Below are 22,384 nucleotides of genomic sequence, written 5' to 3'. Positions count from 1 at the left end.
AAACATAAAGGCAGTTCCATTATAACCCTGCTTTCCAAGATAAAATGAACATTTGCTAAATCATGTTTAACTTTTCACTAGTGATTTATGGCACTCTTTATCTGAAGATATTCTTCTTCCAACTTTTCAGAGCTGAGAAACAGAGCAGACAATAGGTTAAGGGGAGAACTGCATATTTAACTTAAAACTTTTCATCTCTGTGCTCTGATCTAAGCATTCCTTTTCCAGGTAGAGGTTTGGTATTTGAAAAGCAAAGGAATCAAGTTTCTTGGCACTCTGTAGCCCGAAACATTTATCAAAATAAAGCCCAGGAGCTGGGCCCGCCACCAGCCTTTGGAGATTAGAAGAATGCTGCACATGTGGCAAGGGGTGTGGGAGAGGGGAGAGGATTGCCCCTGAGGGAACTGCTTTCTGGAGGTTTCTGTGCTCCAGCCAGCTGTCTCTCTGTTAGTAACAAAAGACTGGCCCTAGGCATCTGGCTCCATCCCCAGATGTTCTCAAGGCCAGTGGAAAATACAGAAAAAATGTCTGGGTGTTTTAGATTCAATAATACTTGGTACAGTAATAATGATGATAATAGTAATAATAATTATATTAGTGATTATATTGATAAATATATATTTAATAAGTATAGATACATTAGAAATATAAATGGTATCAATAATAATTGGATTACATCATTTCATGTAATAATGTAATTCAGTTATTATTACAGAAATAATAGTATTTTGGTGTACTTACTGAGAACTTGACACACATCACCTCTTTGAAACTCCTACCAAAATATTTTGATTCAGGTGCTCTTATTTCCCCATGTCACAGAAGAGAAAACTGAGACACAGTGAAGTGAAGTAACTTCCCTCAAGTCACCAAACAGGATTTGGAATATGAACCCAGGCAGTAAAACTCTGAAGTCTTAAGTTCACTCTCACATACAGTGACAAATCTATATTCAACTTCGTTTTCTGTCATTGATCCAGTGTTTCCAAAGATCAGCAACATACGAAGTGTGAAGTGTCAGCCACGTACTGTTGTGATCAGTAATGCCGAAGTGGCAACATGTGCCTTCCCCAGAAGAAATACAGAGAACGTGCCTTTCCCTCTCCATCCTAGCTGATGCCACACTCTTGGACGGAGCTCTAATTTAATTAGCAAATACAGTAAATCAATTGAGTAAAAAGGAGGAAGCATTTGTGATTTGTAGAGAGAATTTATATCTTTCATTTATTGAAGTCAAAATAGCCATGTTTCATTTTCTTTTTGTGATGTCAGTTTTAGTCCTTGTTGTTTTTCCTTTTTCAAGTAAATGACCCCATGGCAGTTTTCCTTTTGTGCTCGTGGACCCAAATCCCAGATGATTTCAAACATAACCTTCCCAACCTTAGCCTGTTTTCTTGGCCAATCACTAAGCTCAACCCTGAAGAAGTCTTTCAGGTTCATTTGCTAGGTGAGAGTTGGCACCTTCTGTTTTTTGTTTACAAAGTTGTTTTCATCCAAAATAATGCTCTGTGTTCCAGAAAAACTAAGCTGGGGTCACTGTTCACTTCAAAGGACTCACACTAGGCTGGAGTGTTCTCCTGAGGTCACAAGCTGTGGAAGAATTGTCAGAAGCTAATGTTTCAGGTCACTGACTTGGAAGACGCTTTCAAAGATGTCACCTGAAGCAGCAGAGGTTTGGTTCTATTTCTGAAAGAGCAGGACCATGAAGTCTCTTGACCACGAGGATAAGCTCCCCTCAGCCATCCTTTCTGGTTTAGTGTCATCTCTTGTGGCTTTAATGTCTTTCTGCACTTGTTATGAATCAAAAACTCTGGGAATTCAGAGCCCAAATTGACTTATTGGCTTAATATTGTGGAGTTCTCCATTAATCCAGTGCTTTTCAACCAGCCTCATTCACCAGTACATCTGCAAATGTGTTTTAATGTGGTATTAGTCTGGGAAATGAGACTAAAGGATGGTGGAAAGACAGACAAAGAGAAATTTTCTTGAGTCCTACTTTTTTGCCTCAATTTTTAGCTCAAAAGCTAAAAGAATTCATTTATTCATCTAACAAATATTGTGAGCATTTACTATGTCCTGAGTGTGATAAATGGCACTATGGGGATATGAGGCTTTCTTTTGACACTCGAAAGATTTAATTTGGTCACAGGATTCAATTTCTTATCTATGTTTTCAAAGGGAGGAATTAAGAGCAATGGTTAGAGTTATAAAATAAAGACTTCAACTGGATTAGAGTAGTTTAATGGTGAACACTCTGCAAAGCAGTGAGCTTCTTGTCACTGTAGTAATCAAACAGAGGCCTGTCATTCAGAAGATTTCTGCTTGGAAAAGCCACTGGAGTTGATGCTTGTTAATCTTCCAACTTGGAAATGCTACAGTTTTGTGAGTTAAGTGTTTACTTTGAGTAGTTCCCAGTCTCCATGAGATCAAGACCTGAAGTCTGCACATCTTTACTGGCAGTCCTCAACAAGGAATTAAGGACAGTAAAACAGGTGTGAAGACCTCTGACTTTTACACCTAGTATGCTGTATATTACCTCAGTTTTGAGCACTAGCGGCTAGTGGTGGCTTACCATAACTGAAATTCAAACCAAGGCCTTTCCCATTACAATAAAGAGACGGTATTAATAATACATTTTATTTTGAAGTATTAATATTTTCAAATGTGCTGTATTTTTCAAAGCTTTCTCTAGAGTCACTGCCTTAAACAATTCTTTTCCTTTCTCATTTAACAAGTAGAACCTGAAAGGTTATGGTCTTCCCCAGTCACAAAACCTCAGTTCCTCTAAATGAAAGTTTAAAAAGAAAGAAACATGTGCTTATTAACATATATAGCATAATATATGCTTGTATTAAATACACATACATATCTAAATATGTTTGCAACAGATATAAGAATAGTCTTTGATGTTACTTCAAGTAATTACCACAAGTTCCTTATATTATAATGTCTTTCCTACTGACAGAGGACCTTGGTTTTTAATCAGTTTCAGTCCCACAGAGCAACAAAGATATATTTGATACGTATACTGAAAACCAAGGTTATGAGAATCATGAATATTTCCTGTATTCATTATTTTTGTATATTTTGCTTCTCTTAATAACAGATTTATTTTTTCAAGTAATTCTTCTCTGCCTTTCTACTTTTTTATTAATAGATTTTAATTATGGGTAATTGTAGAGGTAGTTAATTCCAGTCGGTATTTTTTGAGCTGCTATTATAACCAGGCTTTGTCTTAGTCACAGTTATCTAAAGTTGAGAGAAACGCATTCTTCAGTAGCAGAACTGAATGCTTCTGAAAGGCAACCACCATGAACAACACATAGGAAGAGGGCTCTTTACCTGGGCCCCAATGACTTTGCCATAATAACGCAAGAAAGAATTTCCTCAGGAAAGAATTACATCAAAAGATGGAAAACCAAATAAAATTCATAACCTCTTAAGCCTCAGGTGATTTTAAATGGCAGGAGAAGGAAGCATAGCAAAGTTGATTTGAAAGCACCTTAGACATGTATATAAAGGGGACTCTTCCTTAGGCACTAAGAACTTCTCACTTAATCAGGCAACCATTACCTCTTTTGACATACCGAATTTTATTTATTTTTTACATATGCTTCCGCTTTGGGGAATTAACCTTGCGCTGCAGTTGCAGAAACACCATCCTCATTATACAAGTCAGGCTGGGAAGGTTGAGGGGGGTTGACTGTCAACCCCCAAGTAAAAATCCAAGTGCTCAAACAGAATGTTTGGCAGCACTAAAACCCACATTAAGAACACTTTTGTGAGTCATTCACAGATAATTTCTGAATCATATGCAGAAAAATCTTTTTGGAAGAAGTATGTAGTGTGAATGGCAGTTTCCTCCCTCCTGATGTTAATAGTACTCCCACAGAAACAGTTTTACATTCTGCTGTACCCTGAGGCCTCAGAACATATCCCCTTTTCTCAGGTGTGTGCATGCACTTGGAAACAGTAAATTTGCTCTGAAAGGGAGTTTCCCGGAGTTGCCCTGGCTACATCAAAAACCTTTTTTATTTTACAAATATTGCTTTAGGCTTCATGAAGAAGGCAGAGGTTCTGTCCTCAAGGTTACAATGCATTTGTATAGAGAGAACTTCAAATTAAAAAGAGTTATGTAGACCAATGAGTGCAGTCAGACTTGGGAGAAAGCTCCCAGCCCCTGTGAATGCATGTGAGTGTTATCAGTGTTATTCAACGATGCTTTTTTAATTGTTTCCTAATTAGTCCATGAATTCCTAAAGGACAGGAATAGTGTTTTATAAGTCTTTGCATCCTCTACAGCTTTTAGTGCACGTTTGTTGGTTTGATGTTTAAGATCTTAGAGAGATTACTTTCCCTTTTTTTTTGAATTTTTTTCTTCTACTGTCCAAGTGTCTCAAAAATTCTTTAAAAGAACATCTGTTTTTTCCCATACTGTGGCAATTCCTTACCATCAGTTGATAGTGTGGCATTATCTAATTAGAGACTCTTAGGAGGGAAATTAGCATTGGATAGTTATTAATTCATCCCTTGTCCCAAAGCAGAAATGTGACATGTTTCTACCTGTTACCTACTCTAAAGGCTGGTGATATTTTGGTCATGTCTTCAATAAAGAGCTGCATAGCATATGAAGGTGGTCCCAGACTTTATTATTCACTGTTGGTAGAGCTACAGCAAGATCTCTATCAGGGCTAAATCACTAATAATCTCAGCCATTTAAGACTGGATCAGCATGAGTGAACCACCCTGGCAAAGCAGTTCCAAATCAGTAGTTTTTAGCGATCCATAGTCTCAATGACAGTGAGCCCTTCCAGGATAACCAAAAGTTGTAAAGTGAGGAGAGAGGCACTGAGGAGATAGGTTTAGAAACAAGATGGAAACAACCTAGAACCAAGGTTTAGAAAGAAGATGGAAACAACCTAGAACCAGGGACCAAGTATCTTCTTGAGCAATGACTACATTTCCCCCATCCCACTGCAAGTCCTCCAACCCCTTATTTTTATCCTTTTTCATGGCTATTCAGGAATGAATGCCAATAAGTTTTCAATGTCATTACCATCATATTAATGTTTTTCTGTTGTAGGATTTAGAAAACCACAAGCTCAGAGTTAATTTTTAAAATTAAAAAAGACATAGATTAGGCACACTTGTCTTCACGCAATTCTTAGATGCAGTGCCAGAATAGTATTTCAACCAATAGGTATTTTATCCCTTTAAGAGAAATAAGAAAATAGATTGTCCAGAGGAGTCCTCTTTATTATAAATTTCTGGCTGTATATGGTCAACATTAACAGGATATAGGTTTGGGCCCATGTAGAAGAAATCTATGCTGTCAACATCTCTTGAAATACTGACTGTTGAAGTTACAGGTAATGAATCAATCATAGGTATATAAATTGTTCTTGCTTAGGAGGTAGATTCAGATTCTTGATTTATGAGTTAATTTTTTTTTTTTTTTTTGCGGTATGAGGGCCTCTCACTGCTGTGGCCTCTCCCGCTGTGGAGTACAGGCTCCAGACGCACAGGCTCAGCGGCCATGGCTCACTGGCCCAGCCGCTCCGTGGCATGTGGGATCCTCCCGGACCGGGCACGAACCCGTGTCCCCTGCATTGGCAGGTGGACTCTCAACTACTGCGCCACCAGGGAAGCCCCTATGAGTTAATATTTTATTCTTTCTCTATATAGAAGGAAATGGTTGCTGTTTGAACAGAAAAACAAAAAACAAACTTAAAATGTCATGGTATCTGCTGTTTTAGTGTCAATTGAGCAAAATTAAGCAATCCAGTTTGGGTAAAATTATGCCCTGTGAATCGCCCTGTTAATGAGGCAACACCAGTAGACCATGAAGATGACTCCCAGTAAGTGAACAATGACAGGGGTCAGGAGATTGAGACAAAGTCTTTCATCCTGCCCCTGACTGGGGCACAAACTCCTGATCTCAGCAAAAGAGCGGTTTGTTCCCAGATGTGAAATGATAAGAGTGGGAGGTGATGCTGCAAGGTTGTCTATTTTAGAGCTTTGTCCAGCGGCTTCTAATTCTAGCTATGATGGAGTAGCTCTCACCAGACTAGTCTTTCTGATGACACTGACCCTAAAAGCTGGATAAAAATGCAAGGTAAACAAACAAACAAAAACCTTTACAGAGTCATTGGAGAGCAATCGAGACAGCCAGGACTTGAAGGGCTGAGATCCCAGAGAAAGAACATAATTGAGATGAATCCTACATTCATTGCTACTTTCACCCCTTGGAATATGGCACATAGGTAGAAAAGAAAGCACCTTTGAGGTCTGACAGCTTCTCTGGGAAAGGGATACAAAAAATTGGAATTTAGAGCTATAAAACAGCTAGGACTAGAAAGTTCTTTGTGCTGAGAAGAGAAGAAATCTGCAGAGGATTGAACCCAGCATTCTGTGTGCAGTTTCCCCCTGAGTCATTTGGTTACTTCTAAGCTGTATGTGCCCAGGATGAGACACACAGAAACCCAGCAGAGTACTGTTGCTAAGAGGCTAAAAAGCTAAGCTGCAGATATTTTGGCAATCTGACAGTACTGAGGAAAAACTGGAATTCAGGCTTGCCAAGTAGAGACCCTCATAAATACCCCAGACTTTTATTTGAGGCTTATGAAGGGCCATCACCTAGGAAAAAAGACAAAAAAATGGAAAAAGAAGAAATATCTCCCAACTCATTTTATGAGGCAGCATAACCTTGAAATCAAAACCTAGCAAGGTTATTACAAGAAGGAAAATTTAAAAATCAATTCCTTATATAAATATATATTCAAGAATCTTACATAAAATATTAGCATATCAAGCACATCATGACCAAGTTAAGTTTATTCCAGAAATGTGTGGCTGATTTAATATTAAACATCCAATCATCATAAGACACGACAGTAAAAGAATATGAAAAACCACATGATCATCTCAATAAATGCAGAAAAAGCATTTGATAAAATTCAGTACCCATTCATGCTAAAGTCTCTTAGGAGCTAGATATAAAAAGAAATTTCTTAAACTATTAATGGGTATCTCTAAAAAAACTACAGCTAATCACTTAATGGGGAGATAGTAAATTCCTTTTCTTCCAAAGTCAGGACTAAGACAAGGATGTTCAGTATCATTATTTCTATTCAGTATTGTACAGAATGCTTAGCCAGTGCAATAGGACAAACAAAAAAATGAAATTCATAAGAATTCGAAATTTAAAAAATGTCCAAAAAGAAAACCTATCTCTTTAGATAGGTTTTCTAAACCTATCTCCTCAGTGCCTCTCTCCTCACTTTACATAAAAAATCCAAAAGAAACTTGTATCAGGCTTGATAAGTAAATTAGTAAGGATACTGAGTAGAAGGTAAATATGAAAAAACTCTATTGTTTTTCTGTATAATAACAATAAGCATGCAGATACATTTATTTCAAAATAATATTCTTTACAATGGCATAAAACATTTAATACCTAGGAATAAATCAATCAAACATTGAAAACGTATGAACAGAAAACCACAAAATATTATTGAGGTAAATGAGGGAAGGCCAGAATAAAAGATATGCCATTTCCAAGGACTGGAATGTGCAGTGCAAGGATGTCTGTTCTCTCTGTATTTATTTATAGATTCAATGCAATCCCAACCAAAATTTCACCATCATTTCTTTGAATTAAAATTGGTAAGCTAACTCTAAAGATTTTATGGCAAATCAGAGAATCTATAAGAGTCAAGACAATCTTGAAGAAGATCAAAGTTGGAGGATTTATGTCAAGTTACCAGTACTAATCATAAAACTCTATCATTAAAGCAGTATGATTCTGGCACAATGATAGACAAATAGATCACTGAGCAGGATAGTTAGTCCAGAAACATCTACACATATACAGTCAGTTGACTATCAATGAAGATGCATTTTGAAGAAAAGATTTTAAAAAATGAATTGAGCTGGATTAACTGAACTGGATTATCCATGTGGAAAAAACGAACCTTAACTCCTACCTTTCGCTATATACAAAATTAATTTCAGATGGATTTAATGTGCTTAATTAAATGTGGAATGCTTAAATGTAATATGCTTAAATATGAAAAGTAAAACAAAGGTTAAGCTTAACATAGGACAAGGTGTCCATGACCATGGGTTGAGCAAAGCTTTCTACTTGTTTTTTTATCATTTAAATTTTTATTATTTTTTTAATTGAAAGATTTTTTAAGCTCTACAGTGCTTTACAATTTTCAGAAGTTTCACACACATGATTTCATATAATCCCATAACCCCTTTTTAAAATCTAATACCCCTATACTGCCCCTGCCCTCTTCCTTCTCCACACTGGTAACCACTCCTTTGTTCTCTGTATCTGTTAGTCTGCTTGCTTTATTCACTAGTTTGTTGTATTTTTTAGATTCCACATAAAGGTGATATCATACAGTATTTGCCTTTCTCTTTCTTACTTTTTTCACTTAAGCATAATGAGCAAAGCTTTCTAAAAAGGACACAAAAGCACTAAGTATAAAGAAAAAGCTTGATAAATTGGGTCTTATTAAAAATTAAGACATTTTGTTCATTAAAATATACTATGAAGAGAGTTAAAACTCAAGTCATAGAGGGGAAAAGATATTTGAAATGTGTATATCTAGCAAAGAGCTTGTATTAATAAATAGTAGTGAAATAAAGAAATAAGAAGACAACCCAAAGAAAATGGGCAAAAGACTTCAGTAGGCACTTAAGAGGAATATATGCAAGTCATTAATATAAAAAAATACTCAACATCTTTAATTAACAGAGAAATGCATGTTATATCCACAATAACATAGCACTATTCACTTGCCAGAATGACTAAACTGAAAAAGACAAAGAACATATAACACCAGTTATTGGTAAGGATGTAGAACAACTAACACTCTCCCACACTGCTTGGAAATGTAAATTGGTACAACTACTTTAGAAAACTATTTGAAATATCTACTAAAGCTAAGCACATACCTCATGTCACAGAAATTTCAATTTTAGATATATAACCAACAGAAATACATACAGATGTTCACCAAAAACATGTACAAAACATTTATATTAACTTCATATGTTAGAGTATCAAACTGGGAATAACCCAAATGTCCATCAAACAACCCAAAATAAATTGTGATGTGTTCTGCAATGGAATATTTTGTAGCACTGGAAAAATATCAAACTATGGCAATAAGTAAAAATTTGGTTGACTCTTACAGATAAAATATTGAGCTAAAAAGCCAGACTCAAAGGGGTACATACTATAGGGTAATGTATGATTTCATTTATATAAAGTTTAATAACAAGTAAAGCTAACATATGGTGACAGAAGTCAGAATATTGGTTGCCTTTGGAGGAATAATAACTGAGGATGATTGAGAGGGGATAGAGGGAGGCTTCTGGGGTGCTGGTAATGCTCTCAGTACTGATCTAGGTGATCATCTAGGTGTGTTGAATTCATAAAAATTTGTTAAGCTGTGCACTTACTGTATGTATATATGGTGCTCTTTAATGTATGTATATTTCAATATAAAGGTTTACCGAAAAGTAAACCTCTCTAAGCATCTTCAGTTGTGACTTCAAACCATTTCAAAACATTAGGTTTTTGAGCCTGTTTTGAAAGAACATTTCCTAGTGATACATTTTATGGTTAGCCAGTTGAAAGATTATACCTATTGTGTACCAATTGTCAGATTATAGCTATTACTTGGAAAACAGGCCACAATTCTTGATGTCATCTTTATTACAGCCCTTCAATTTATAAAGATCAAACTAGTTATTTTATTACTATTTATAATGTGAATCATCAGCAATATTTCTACAGGCAGGTCTAAACATAATGCAAGATTTGTCATTAGTTTGGTTCTCAGCAAACTCATGGTGATTCTGAACTGATCTTTGTAGCTTAAGGAAGTCTCCATTTTGGTAAGGAAGTGGTTCTGGCTTAGCTTCAAGGAGCTGAGTGCATTTATCTTGGCCCTGAGGCATCAAAGGCAGTTTGGTTGAGTTTGGCTGTGTGCATGTGTGTTTTGCCTGCTACTGTTCATTTTGGGTCACTGGGAAACAAAATCCTACTTAATTTTAGTTTTTTTTAAATGGCTATTTTAATGACTAGAACCCTGGATTGTATCTTTGAAATAACATGATTAAAGGTTTGTAGGAAAAATATTAACTTCTTACAACCATGCCCATCATTACTAGCTAGTGTGTCAGTGTGCAGTTCACAGGACTAACCACACCAAGTCTTTAAACAAAAGTTCATGCAGTTTGAGTGAGCAAGGGAATTGAAAGTCATTGTTCCTGTGAAAGAAGACTTGGAAAAGAGGGGGGTGTTAGAGAAGGTACTGTCTTCTTCTTCTTGGGGGCAGGAAGTGGTTAGCCTTATAGTTTAAATAAATCTATTAAACTATGTGTGTTTTATTCGATGCAAACACAAATAAACATAATAAAGCCAATGGTAGAGCAAACAGATTGTCAGCAGACACTTTTCTGAGGACAGCACAATACAGCCTTGTTGCTCATTGGCTGAGAGTATTTTATCTCTAAAAATGGATGGCCAGTCATGAGTAAAAGCAAGTAATAACTGCTTTTCAGTAATGCAAATATATATATTCTTTTAAAATATAAAACTATTTCCAAGATGGAAAGTTCTATAATAAAACAGTGACATAACAAGTCATGCTAAATTAAGTACGTATGTATACACACACACAAGCACAAACACATGCGTAGTATTCTTCTTATTTTTTCTTATTTATTGTTTCAAACTTTAATACTAGAGATTTCCTGTAAAGGATCTGGTTCAACTTGGACCAAACTCCAACCCCAGAGTCTGTGGTAGTTCAAAGCTTCCCCATGAATTAGCCCTTTACATACTTCACAATGCTTTATTTGTGTTTAAAGTTTATTCCCTTTTCCGTGTTTCCCTCCAAAAAGCCAATCATACCCCAAATTCCTGAGCTTTGAAACCTCCTTGCAGAAGAGAGAAGTCATAATAAATGCTATCACTCTCTCCTCCTTACTTGGTCTTCTGCCCTCTCACTGGCCCCACTTGTGCTCAGCTGCTTGCCAAAGGCCAACTGCTTTCTGCCTAAAACTTTGCCTCTTGTACATGTTGCATATATATGTATTTTCCCTTTCTACCATTTAAATTTTGTTATAGAGTTTTTTCTTGAATAGAAGTTGTCAACTTTTAAGTAGTTTAGTTTTGGTAGTCTTTCCTTCTATGTTTCTTGGCTTTCTTTCAATATTCTTGCTAACCCCATGGTGATGATAAAAGTTATACTCTATTTAGTGCTACTAATTTTATGGTCTTAAGGTTTATAACTTTAATTCACCAGGAATGTATTTATTTATTCATATTTTTATGCTATAAAATAAGAATAATTTTTTTCCAGATTCAGTGATTTTTATTGAATAGTCAATCATTCCCTCTTATTTGAAATGTCCTCTGTATCATGTATTAAATTTCTACGTATGTATATGTGTGAGTTTACACACATACATCTGTTTCTGTACTTTGTATATAGTGCCCATTAATCTCCCAGGATTTCACTGGAACTAGAGGAGAAATGGAAGTCACCTTGAGATCCTGAGCAGATGGGAGACAGGAGTGAGGAGAGGCAAGATGTTTCAGTGTAGACATTTTAATTTTTTTTTAAATTTGAACTACGTGAATGTGTTAAAAATTCAAGAAGTTAACTTGAAGATATAAACTGCACAAAGTTTCAGTGTTGCTTTGGTTATTTTTTTCTATTTCCTCAATCATTATTTTTATTTTAAATTTCTTATTGATTGCTTCAGAATTATTTCTTTAAAAATGCTGAGTGTATGTGTGTGTCTGTGTGTGTTACAACATTGCATTTGAAAGTGTAGAGTTAAATACAAATATACATTTTCAAAAGTCATTGTTTAGATTCTGATGTTCATCCATTAGCAACTTTATAATTTTGAAGGACTGGAATATTTTTAGGGTGGTTTACTTGGCATAGCTAAGAAGAAGTGTTGCTGGAATTATTCACTAGGGCTTTGGCTTTCTATATATGCTCTCTTTCATTTGCATATTGCCTCAAGGGAATTAATATTTGACTACACAAAGTCTGACTCAGACCACGTGGGCCATCTGGAAGAGGAGTTTCACTAGTCAGTCACTCAGTGACTGAAATGGGAGAAAAAATCGAAAGCCAAGTGTAGGTTAACTTTGAGTCTCTTACATGGAAATAACCCAGACTGAAGAATCTTTACAAATAGGCAGTGAATTCTGCTATTATAAGAAGAATGGGTTTCCTAGTTTCAGAATCACCTCTGGTTCTGCATGTAGTTTATAATATTCTACTTTATAATATTTTCTATTTAATAAAATTTTTATTGGGGAATAGAAAAGTATGTAGTTATTATGCTACAAGTTCATACCACTTGTTTATATGCTGCCTATCATATAGTAAATATTATTTTTAGATAAGCAAATGATCTGAATTTTGGCTATTCATAGAAAATATTCTTTATCAAACTAGAACTTACTTTTTCACTCTAGTAATTGAACTGGAAAATGTGATTTGGAGAAGAGTGTGATAATTATCACATTAAAGTGATAATTTGTTTTATGTCTTTCTGATTTCAATGATGTTTAATAGCATCCTCTCTATACCTACTAGTATGTGGGTGTGACTCCTGAATTTCTTTTAGACATATTTGTCCAAATAAGAGTCTGCAAGTTTTTGGCTGTGATCTCTTTATGGCTGGTGCATATTTATAGAAATCATTTCTCTTTCTACTTCGTTTAACCAATATCTAGGTATTCTGTTGATAATGGATATTGCAAACAATTAAAATTCTATTATATAGGGTAAAAGCAGATCTAAGATTATTCTAAGTTTTTAGCCACCTCAACATTTATGCAGTACCGGTATAGTGGCAAAACTACCAAATTTTTTGATATTGTTACTAACCCTTTCCCATTTTAGTTTTTTCGTTTGTTTGCTTGTTTCCTTATACTAAACGCTATTTACTAGAACCACAGGTGACTTCCGGTTCTGCTCCTTACCCTAGGTGGACCTGATCCTCTGGGGAGATAGGAATAGCAGACCACTTCCCAGAGGGTACTCTAAGACAGTGTTTCTTCTGCCTTTTCCCAGACTCAGACAGTGATGCTGAGGAATGGATCAGGTGCAGTGAATGTGCAGCTACATAATATGTTACTCAACAGACTGGTCAGTAGTGGTGGGAGAACCTCTATATCAGTTGGACTCAGATACCCTCTCAAATTGTGCAGGCTCATGGTAACCCTTTGATACATAACCAGAATTATTCATCAGTACCTCTTGATCTGCCTTACAGAGGCCTCCCAAACTCTTCCTGTCTTTTCTCCAAGGTAGAGATAACTAGACCACTTGAGATTCTACCTCTAATTACCACTGGCTTTATTTGTATGTGGGTTTTTAACTTTTATTAGCATTGGTGGAAATCCCACTGCCAGGAACTCTGGGAGGAGAGCATGCATAATTCCATCTCTGTTTTGACTCTTCCATTTGGTCACACTCCAAATTTGGTTCACCTCACTTTTGGAAATGTAGAGTTTCCTCATTCTTATTTTTGTCTGTTTCTCCATAGTTCTCTGTGTGAACTCCCTGCCCACATTCCTCTGAAACCGCTGGCTTCCCGCATTCTGTTTATGCTACACCCTGACACCTCCACTTCTTCCAGGGATGTGTTCTGCCTCTGAATGATACTACCCATCCGGCACCACCACTTTAGCCCCAGATCTCTCAGAACTATTGCCGTTGCCTCCAGAGTGCTCTCCTCTTCTTTCTTTGCTCTCTGCTTTCCTGTTTCTTCCTGACAAATAACTTTTCTTGAAATACTTCTTTCATTATGTCACTTTCCAAGGACCTAAATTGTTTTTTGTTACTCATCAAATGAAAACCAAATTCTTGTGTGTCAAAGATTGATGTGACTTCTGTGCTCCAGTTAGTCCAGGCTATTTAATGTTCCTCAACCTCTCCCCATTCATCTATATCTATAAACCACTCTCTTACTTTTTATTGAGATAAATCCCACATCTGTTCCTACTCATATCTCTCCCATGAAATCTTCTTTAATAACTAAGTCTTTATTCCATAGCTTTTCCCATCTTAATTCTAAAAGCATTGAGTCTGTACCGCATAGTTTAAAACCCTTTTAGCTTTATATGGTTATTTTATGCTGCATCTGTTAGGAAGTGCATTTGGTGACTTGCAAGAGACCTGAATATAGTGGCTTGAATATGACAGATATTTATTTTTCATGTTATGAGATGTCAGGAGGTAGGGGTTTCACAGTTGCCACTCTGGCTCCTTATGGCTCTCCATTCTGCTGTCCCTCAGGTCTGGTCCTCAACTAAATGATATAAAATGCTCAGTAGCTCCAGCAAGAAGAAGGAAGGACATAAATGGCCAGCTTATTTTAAAAAGCTTTTCTGGGAGCACTGCCCAGTGAAAGGCCACCATTTTTGGTTTTTTTGGATTTTTTTTTGCGGTACGCGGGCCTCTCACTGTTGCGGCCTCTCCCGTTGCGGAGCACAGGCTCCGGACGCGCAGGCTTAGCGGCCAGGGCTCACGGGCCTAGCCGCTCCGCGGCATGTGGGATCTTACCGGACTGGGGCACGAACCTGTGTCCCCTGCATCAGCAGGCGGACTCTCAGCCACTGCGCCACCAGGGAAGTCCAAGGCCACCATTTTTTACAAGGAAAGCTGGGAAATGTAATCTTGAAGACATTTGCATTATTCCCCTCCCCCAAATGTAAGGATTCTGATAGTAGGGAGGAAGGGAGGATGGTTACTTTGGGGCACCTGTCAGTCTCTGTGACACATGCATAAATGTGAGGCTTCCACATCCACCTAGTTCCAGGGACACAGCTAGTGTCTGGTGTCTGCTTCACCTTCCTTAGCAGTGGTAAAGTAAGTAAATTATAAACGTTCAACAAATCAGGATGTACCCCTTAGGTCAGGAAGAGTATTTCCTTTTTATTTTGTCTCATACTCTTTATTCTTTTCCCAGAAATATGTACAAAAAGAGATAAATTCTTTTAAAGATATAGGAGATAAATGTGAAACTTGTTCATTTATGAACATTATGTTTTGTTCTGTTGAAAAAACACAATTATATAGGTACATCTGGATTTTGATGCTAGACTACTGGATTGTAACATTCAACAAATGTCTAATAAATACTCCTCAGCATGGCACACAATTCCAGGTCTATATAACAAACAGATTTTTGGACATATGTCTTAAATTTGCAATCTTTGGGGGCAACTAATACAGTGGTTTGTTAACCCAAGTAATCTGTCTGTGTATTCTTATCAGAATTTAAATAAAGAATATGCAAGATAAATATTTGCTATTATTTGTGATGCTATTGTGGGTGGCCATTAGGAGCATGTCTGCTTCAACTGAAGGGTGTTTTCCTACTTTTGTCAGACACAAAGCAAGGCTCTTTTTGTCTCCTGATCACAGCTCTAATTTTCCCAGCTGGATGAATTCACCAAGTTGAGAATCTGAGAGGCCTTAACATTAGCAGAATCTACAAAGCGCTAGAGGGGCACAAAACCTACATAGAAAACGTTAGCTCTCCAGGCTTGGCGGTGTGGTTGCTACAGCTACCAAGCTGCTGATTTCTCTGCTTCGTGTTCACGTGGGAAGAGAAGCTCTCAAGGTGACAGGGGCTTCATTATATAACTGACATTGCAATTCGCTTGCTTTTTTTTTTTTTTGCGGTACTCGGGCCTCTCACTGTTGTGGCCTCTCCCGTTGCGGAGCACAGGCTCCGGACGCGCAGGCTCAGCGGCCATGGCTCACGGGCCCAGCCGCTCCGCGGTACGTGGGATCCTCCCAGACTGGGGCACGAACCCGCGTCCCCTGCATCGGCAGGCGGACTCTCAACCACTGCGCTACCAGAGAAGCCCTAATGTTTGCATTTTAATCTACTGTGCCCGGTTCTAAGTAGGACTTTTCTTTGGGAATACTCAGCTAGGTGGGGGATGGGTAGACCGAGTTTTATACAATCAGGAGGGCAGATCATAGAGTGTAATTATGATATTTTTTTCTCCCTGAACTTTGCAACCATTCATACCTTGGCTTGAACCGATGTTGGGGCGAGCTGCATTGCTGCATGTGCCACAAGAGAATACAAGAACCATTGTTCCATATATATATAAACACTATACGAGCCAATTTTAAAATAGCAATTAAGATGAAATCACATCAGCCTGTCCTTGGTGAAGTTTAAGTAGATATCCAAGTATAATTAACTGGTGAATCATTCTGAAGCCTTAAAGTTCTTACTTAATGATCTTTAAACACAGTCTCTAAAATATTAATTGCAGATGAATAGGCTGTGCTTAAAACCAAATCATGTACATAATGTAATTGACATATGACCTTCTCTAGGGGAAGTTGCATAGTGACAGATATATAAGAATGTGTTAACAGTGTATTAGCAGTTTATATATTTCCATTTCTTTTCATAAATATATGTGTCATTGATGATAAAGAGGTCTCTAAATTCCCTCCACTTTCTTTTCCCCAATCTCAGTTTTGGAGAGAATGTGACTTTTGTAACTTCTCTTTTATAGAAAGGCATTATCAATAGCAAAACCCTGTTTTTTTCCTTTGTTTGTTTTAGGTTAAGAAGGAAAAGCTAAAGCACTGTTTCTGAAATTTAATTAATTTTTCTTTGCTGGAAGAAGGCATGCTTGACCACTCTTTGCAGTTCTTTAACAGCCTCTATCAGACCTTCTGAGTGGGAAGGGAATAATTTTTTGGAGCACCTATTATGTTTTCTCTTACTTTGTGTACATTGTCTTATTTAATATAGCACTATTAAGTATTATTAATTTATTTTACAAATGAAGGTAGAAAGAAGATTTTCGTATCCATAATCACAAAGCCAATAAATAAGAGAGACATAATGGTCTTTCTAACAGAGACTTGGGTCTTTCTAATCCCCAAACCCACATTCTTTTCATCAACTTGGGGAGACATACTGTGCCAGAATGACTTAAATGTGGAGAGATAGCATGGTCTAATTCTCCTTTGTTTTAATTTTTAACAATCATTAAATTACCTACAAGAAGTTTTACATAAGCATTGTTAAATATAAATCTATATTATACTAGATGCTGATTTTTATCCCTAGCAACCATTTCCCCTGTCCTGCCTCAAAGACCTTCAGTTTTCTTTGGAGGATCCTTGTGGGTCCAGGGAAGCTAAATTTAACCCTGGTTTCAAGGGTGTGTCATGTGACCCAGGCTAAGCCAATCAGAGCTTTCTTTTTCTCTGGCCACAATGATTAGTTTAACAATTGAGCATGGAACCATAGCTCATCTAATCAGTATGAATCTCAAGACTTCCTTTGGAATGCTGGAGCGAAGGTGCTTCTGTTGGTTAAGATAGTGTAGATTTTTACTTTCCAGCCCCTTTGACTTTACACTAGGCCATATGAATTACTTTGGCCAATGACATACAGGAGGAAATCATGTGTGCCATGTCTGAGTAGGACCGTTAAGAACCCTCATGTATTTCCACTATATTCTTTTTTCCCCTGCACTGTCACAACACTGGCAATATCCCAGATAGGGGCTCCTCCATCAGCCTGCATCCTGCAGTGAAGACTGTGTGACCCAGCCACAGTTGACCTCCAGTGGAAATGTATAGTGAATTGAAAATAATTTTTTGTTGATGTAAGCCATTGAAATCTGGGAGTTGTTTTATTCTGCAGCATAACATAGCAAAAACGGTAAGGTGTGGTGGTAAGGCTGGAACTGCTGCAACCACTTTTGCTGCATGAAGTCAGCTGAACAGCAAAGCTGACATAAGAGGGAAGCAGAGTCAGGAAAATCATAAAGACAGGCAGAACTCTGATGATATCATATACCCTTGACTCATGGCTGCAGTCATTTCTGCACCTGAAAATTGTATTTAAGTGAATCAATATATTTGCTTAAGACAATTTTAGTTGGGTTTTCTGTTACTTGCAACCAAAGCAAATGAATTGCTTTATGTATCATACTATAAATTTCACTAAATTTTCCCTCAACAGACATCCAAAATATAGCCTTGAAATCAGCCCAAGCAGTTTAGGTTATAAGGTCCTGGAAGTCACTAGCTAGATCAATGTTGACAAAGGAAGGAAGCCACTCAACAGGCAAATTTAATATGCAAGTAGGTAGGTGCCAAATGAGAACTATAAGATTGCTATACTAGTAATAAGATTGAAGTTATTTTTTCAAGGATAAGTGAAGAGTTTACATTTTCCAAAATAATGCCTGTTTATTTTCATTTATTTATTTGGTTTTGGCCGCACCGCGCGGCATGCGGTGTCTTAGTTCCCTGACCAGGGATCGAACCCGTGTCCCCTGAAGTGGAAGCACGGAGTCTTAGCCACTGGACCATCAGGGAAGTCCAATAATGCCTGTTAAAAAATGTTTAAGTGAAGATTTCTGAAGAGAAGGGTTAGGGGGAAGGCACAAGGGGTCATGGAGTTACGTTCTGAAAGACCTTGGCCAAATTACCATAAAGGGTCTAAAATCATTGGATTTTTTTCTCCAGTAGAAAAAAAATTGAAACTAAGTAAACTGTGACAGATAAGTCACAGATAACAACAAATGGGACATGTAACACTCGCAAAGTTGTTGTGAGAGTTTTCCCTTGGAAGAGTGAGTACCTTGTTCTCAAATGCTGCTACTCAAGAGCAGAGAGGAAACTTCCTGTTGAACTTCCTGAAATGACAGAATGGAGTTAAAACCGAGCCTTACCAGAGCCAGTTTTTCTATTCCAAAAGAGATAATTAGTAAGGTCAGAACACTTTCCCTCTATGAAATAGTCATCAGCTTATGGGAAGAAATTTCTGTGTCAACCCCCAAAATGTGAGTGGACTTTTGAAAGCAATAAATGGTACAAGTAGAGTGCTGAAACCAAAAACTAAATAGTAATATTCTTAGTTAGAATATACCATGATAGTAAAACAACAAGAACAAAAATTTAAAATACAGTAACTTTGAATAGTCTCTGTGTACTGAAATTAATTTTTTACTTTGTTTTATTTCTTACTTGTTGAAAAAGTTTTGTTCCCACCTCTGTCCTCATCAGACCCATTTTCTTCTGTCACTAGCAGGTAAATGTATTACTAATTGTTGAATATCTTCCCAGAATTTCTTTATGCAAAACCAAGGAAATGCACATATGCATTATTATTTTCCCTCTTTCTTCCATAAAATATAGCACACTATAGACTGTTCTATGTTCTGCTATTTTCACCTAATGATATCTCTTGGAGATCTTTCCTTATCAGTAGTACATCAAGAATTTTGTCATTTTCTCTTACATCTGCATAGTATTTCTCACAGCATGCATGTACAGTAATTTATTTAGCCAGCTCCCTATTGATGGAAAGCTGGATTCTTTCCAATTTTTTACTATTACACTCAGTCCTTTTGATAACCTTTAAATATTTTGCTTCATACATATTCATTGCTTATTTTCAGAGAATGAAAATAAAGCCAAGCCCTAAAATAGAGTCATCCTTGATTTTGGCAATCTTCTAAATCTGAGGATTCACTTGTGTTATTTTTACTACTTAAAGTTACTAATTTATTTCTTCACTGTCCCACTCATTTAGCTAAGAAAAAGTGGCTTTTATTTATAAATAAATATAAGGTACCTAGATACTTGGAAAGAAGGGACAATATCTCATATATCTTCGTAGGGCTATCCTAGGACTGCTGCAGAAATGTTGCTTCCAACAAGAATTATAGAAGAAAAACTTCCCTTGTGGCGCAGTGGATAAGACTCCATGCTCCCAATGCAGGGGGCCCAGGCTCGATCCCTGGTCAGGGAACTAGAGCCCACGTGCATGCTGCAACTAAGGAGGCTGCCTGCCGCAACTAAGGAGCCCACCTGCTGCAACTAAGACCCGGTGCAACCAATAAATAAATAAATATTTAAAAAAAAAAAAGAATGATGGAAGAAAGGGCCATTTCCGTAAGAGTCATGTAAATAACATATCAGAGCCCTGGAAAAACTTGGCTTCCTCATCTTGACCTCCATATTTAATCCTGATGATTTATTTTCCGAATTGATTCTCACATGCATTCCTTCTCATATATTCCTTTTCCCTCTGTCTACATTCTCCAGAATGATTGCTTTGTCACCAGTGACCTTTTTATTCCATCCTATGTGCATTCTGTTGCTGATGTATCACTTTAAAATATCCCATTTGTTGTATAATACCTCTGTCAATTCTTCCTTTTTGTTGTTGCTGTTGTTTTCTCAAGGAATTCTTTGGGTAATTACTTTAATGGAATTTGGTTTTTGATAATTTATCCCCCCACTTCCCACCCCAAGCACTCAATGGGAAATTCAAAACATGGGTAACATTTTGTTTCGAATTTTGATTTCTTTTTCCCCTTCTTAATTACAAACTGCCTGAATATGAATTAAATCAACATTGTTAAATAATATATTTTTATAGGTCAGTGTCTTTACAAGAGGCCAATGTCCCCAACTCTGCCCACAGTCTGAGCTCTCCATTTCCCTCTTACTGACAACAGTGGCTTCCTTGAGTCACCTTTCCTGGCTTCATTTGTTGACATCATCACCAACTCTTCTCAGTGACTCCACTCTCCAGACCATGCTCTCTATTTGTCAGGGAGATCCCTGGATCTTTTTTAGAATCCTGTAGCTCCTGCCTTCAAGTATTACTTTGAAGAGAAAAGCATGAGTGGAGGCTGGGAGGTACGCTCTACTTTCTTTTCTCAGTAATGCTATTTAATTCATTGCTTGATTCATTACCATCTTCATTTTTTCTCTTTCTGCCTGTATTTTTGTTCCCTGGTATATAAACTCCTCTCCTCCATGGGTCTCTGTGTAAGGAGTTTCTTCTGCTGCTGCTTTTATCTGCCTTCCAGAATTCTGGAAGCAAAGTTCTCCAAAATGTAAAAGACCTATTAATACACTAGGAACAGTTTATCGGTTTAGTTTGTTTAATTATAGTCAGAGGTAAGTCAATATTACTACAATCCCTCTTTTAAAAAATACATTGAGATTTCAGTTGGTTTAGCATGGTTCTACATAATTCCTTAGTCACTTGCTAGTTGCTTCTTTTTCTTAAGTTTTTATTATTTTACAGTGCTGTGTTTCAGGTGTACAGCAAAGTGATTCAGTTATATTCAGAATATATTCAGATACAGAATATATATATATATATATATATATATATATATATATAGGCTTTTTTCTTTTTAAGATTCTTCCTCCTTATACGTTATTACAAAATATTGAGTATAGTTCCATGTGCTATATAGTAGTAGGTCCTTGTTGGTTATCTGTTCCCCACCCCCGTTTCCCCTTTGATAACAGTAAGCTTGTTTTCTATGTCTGTAAATCTATTTCTGTTTTGTATATAAGTTTATTTGTATCATTTTTTTAGATTCCACATATAAACAGTATCATATTATATTTGTCTTTCTCTGTCTGGCTTACTTCACTTCGTATGATAATCAATAGTAATTAAGAGGTCTGATTTTGTATTTGTGCAATTTTGCATAGATATTTATATAACAGTCACAAGACTACAGTCACCTTAACATGTAGAGACTGTATGTTTTTACAGGCCTGCAAAAGATAACACTACTGGTTTATGAGTTCAAACTAGTTTTCCGATGTAAGTGAGAAGAAACAAAAACATGGTTTTTCCCAGTGATTATAGTCAGCTTACGATGATTAATCCTCCAAAATATTACTATTTGGGCAGTGGGATTTTGAAGAGAAGAGCAAAAGACAGGAGAAATAGAAAATATTCAGCAACAAAGAGAGAAGAAATTATGTTTAACCAGTTCATGATACTCAAATCGTTGTTAAACTGCTGGCCTGCATGATATTCTAAGGCTGATTACTCCCTCCCCAGGAGGATATTATAAACAAGGATTTACGATCAAAATATTTTTTATTTGACTGAAGGCTCATTTGCCAAGCCTGGAGATCAGAGGTGTGGAGCAGATGGGGAAAGCAACCTGTTTCTCTGCCTTTAAGGAACTGGCTGTGGAGGAAACGCAGCAAGTGGGATGGAAATGTCACTTGAGCCCTGAAGCTCTGGTAAATATCAGGAAAGAAGACAATACCAATCACCCAGCCCACAGCTCACAAAGCCACTCTCTCTTCCAGCAGGCATTAAATATTAATGACCATTTTATAAGGAGGGGCAGGAATGGCTCTGGCAGGAGAGATGCCCACCCATGTGGGTTGTGTTGGATTTTCGACAGCGGCACATTTCATAACTTTTCCCGCCCGTTCCTTTTATCCCTCTGAGAATCTTCAGCCTGAAGGTAATGAAACACTTCCTTTATCACTCGGTGTCATTG

The sequence above is a fragment of the Phocoena phocoena genome, chromosome 7, assembly GCF_963924675.1.
Source record: "Phocoena phocoena chromosome 7, mPhoPho1.1, whole genome shotgun sequence".
Classification (NCBI taxonomy): Eukaryota; Metazoa; Chordata; class Mammalia; order Artiodactyla; family Phocoenidae; genus Phocoena; species Phocoena phocoena.
Note: the sequence above shows the minus strand (reverse complement) of the source record.